A 2,861-nucleotide genomic window follows, 5' to 3' on the forward strand; every position below is an offset into this window, starting at 1 on the left:
AAATATAGTGCAGATGTTCTCAGCATAGTGGTATACAAAGAAGCAAGGATATTAATTTAAATACACAAATACTATATAATATTATTTAGTCAAAAAAATAGATTTGGAATAAATACATTTATCTATTTATTTTTTATATTTTTTTATATTTATTTTTTGCTACTTTGACTCTGATGCGCTGCAGTCTGATCTCAGAAAAAAATGCATGTTAGTGTCAGGTGATAATGACCTCTATCCCTGTCTCCTTCTCTGCCTCTCTACTGTCTTTCCCTCTGCCTCTGTCTCTCCTGTCGTCTCCTGAAGCCACTGCTGCCTCCACCAGCACCACCCCACCCCTTCCCCATGAAACGGCGGAGCAGCCTGGGACCCGTGATCTCTGCAACAACGGTATGCTAATGTTTTCAAGCACACTATCGGATTGCAATCTGATCACAGACAATGCATGTTAGTACCATCATTTGATGATATAAGTTGAAAAACTTAAATGGATAGGCCACTTTTTGGGGAGTTTAGCGAATTTTCCATATCGCCCCCAATAAACATCGATATACACGTCTTCACAGCAACTGTCCGTGCAGTTTGGAGGGTCAGGGTGTGCAGTAGTTAAATGGACAGCACTAAAACAGGACCAAGCGGATCGCGGCTCAAAGTCAACAAAACACAGTGCCTAAAATATAGTGTAAAATAAATATTCTGGTCAAGAGGTCTGTCTTTTTGTTTTGTTTTGTTTGTTAACTTAAGTTATTTAATTTAATTTACCTTGAAGTAAATTTGTATTTTGTTGTTGTTCCAACAGACCAAGTGCAAGCTGTGTTCCCAAACACCAGTGAGGTTCTAATCAGACAGTGCATGGCCCAGAAGTTGAAGGATGTGAGGCAGTGCGACAAAGAACAGTAAGTTTCTCTAGTTTTCTCTATCACTGAAAGTGGGTGTAAAACGTATAAAATGTAACCTGACCTTAATTCATGCTTATATTATATTGATATATCTTAATTAAAATTGGCGGTGTCTGTCACGATTGTGATGTCATCAGTGATGTGATAAACATTTTCCTGCCTGAGGCTAAACTCGTGGGCGTTCTGAGCATGAAGGGGTGGAGGGGATGTGCCACAAGGCATCATCCTCTCTGCCGAAAAGCCATTAGAAGAAGGCTAACCTTGCATCTCCAGGCTCTCTCTGAAAGGAGAAGAGCCGATCTGTGCTCAATTAGTGTTCTGGTCTGATATCTGGTGTATCTCTCTGCCTGTATCGCTCTTTTTTCCCCTGCAGTGTTAGGGTTGTATTCGTTTCATAATAGAGCTGTAATTGTAGTCGGGGCGTAGGGGCACAGATTCTGTTGTAGCATTTTCTGTTGGATTTATTGCATCTCCATCCATTATCCATGGCACATTTTACAGCATCTGTTTTAGGGCATAGGGTGTTGCCCAAAATTCTGAGAATGTTGCTCTATGCATCATAGATTTTGTGTAAGTTATGGGACCATTTGTGAATATAAAGTCCTGAATCAAATGTTTCAGTTCACAGCCGGACTACACTAGGTTTGCCTAGTTTTGGTTGTAATACCCCAGTATGTTTGTGAAATTGCCTTGATTATTCTAATGATATTAAAATTTTCACGGGGCTATTCTAATGATATTTAAATTTTCACAGGGGAACCAACAAGATCAGAAGACTTGTCAGCGGCAGAGAAGGTGTTCCTGAAAGGGACATGACACCCCCAAGTTCTGAAGTCTCACAGGAAGCTGTCCCTGAAAGGGACATGACAGCCCCAAGTTCTGAAGGCTCACAAGAAGCTCACATGACACCCTAGCATAGTTATTACAAAGGGATAGGCCACTTTTTGGGGAGTTTAGCTCGATTGCCATATCCCCCCAATATACACTGTCTTTACAGTCACTCTCGATGCAGTATGGAGAGAGGGGTCATATTTAGCGATAGAACGGTACTGCCGTTCAAAGGCAACAAAACAAAGTGCCAAAAAGCTCTATGTACATCTTGTGACTCGGGTACTAATCCAAAATGCAGAAAAACAATTTTTTGAGGTAAATAAATATTTAGTAAACATCGCTGCCGGGTGTACAGCGCATGTGCAAATAACGCATGCGTGGAAGCGCTGTCCACAGACAAACAAGGAAGTGACCCGGTATGGATTTACTATGGAAATAATGTTTCATGCAACTATGGATTCTTATTTCATAGCATGGTGAATAAACTAGTCACAACATGTACACATGTGCATAGAGCTTTAGGCGCTGTGTTTTGTTGCCTTTGAACGGTAGTGCCGCCTCCACTGTTGTATCGCTAAATATGACCCCTCTCTCCATACTGCATCGAGAGTGACCGTAAAGACAGTGTATATTTAAGGTAAGTGGGGACAAAATGGCAATCGAGCTAAACTCCCCAAAAAGTGGCTGTTGCCATCTTTATTTTTCATCCATCAGAGCTGCAGCTTCACCTGCAATTGTTCCATGATCACTGTACATGTACATGCAATCTGTCAATCACTCCCTTTGATTTTGGTCTCCCGTTTGGAGTTGAAGTGGTGGCTGTTGCCATCTTTATTTTTCATCCTTGGCGGGTTTCCCAAAGCTGCAGCTCCGCCTGCTATTGTTCATGATCACTGTACATGCGATCTGTCAAGTCACTCCCTTTGATTTTGGTCTCCCGTTTGGAGTTGAAGTGGTGGCTGTTGCCATCTTTATTTTTCATCCATCAGAGCTGCAGCTTCACCTGCAATTGTTCCATGATCACTGTACATGTACATGCAATCTGTCAATCACTCCCTTTGATTTTGGTCTCCCGTTTGGAGTTGAAGTGGTGGCTGTTGCCATCTTTATTTTTCATCCATCAGAGCTGCAGCT

General features: G+C 41.7%; 1 long non-coding RNA gene across 1 annotated transcript; it reads left to right on the forward strand.

Moving 5' to 3' along the window:
* The first annotated feature begins 276 nt into the window (after window positions 1-276).
* On the forward strand, window positions 277-2,344 carry LOC310772797. The gene is made up of 3 exons (XR_014552519.1): window positions 277-387; window positions 797-893; window positions 1,651-2,344. It is a non-coding gene; the product is annotated as an uncharacterized lncRNA (long non-coding RNA).
* Window positions 2,345-2,861: the final 517 nt, after the last annotated feature.

This window comes from Poromitra crassiceps (assembly GCF_964638095.1).
Source record: "Poromitra crassiceps genome assembly, chromosome: 3".
NCBI classification, from domain to species: Eukaryota; Metazoa; Chordata; class Actinopteri; order Beryciformes; family Melamphaidae; genus Poromitra; species Poromitra crassiceps.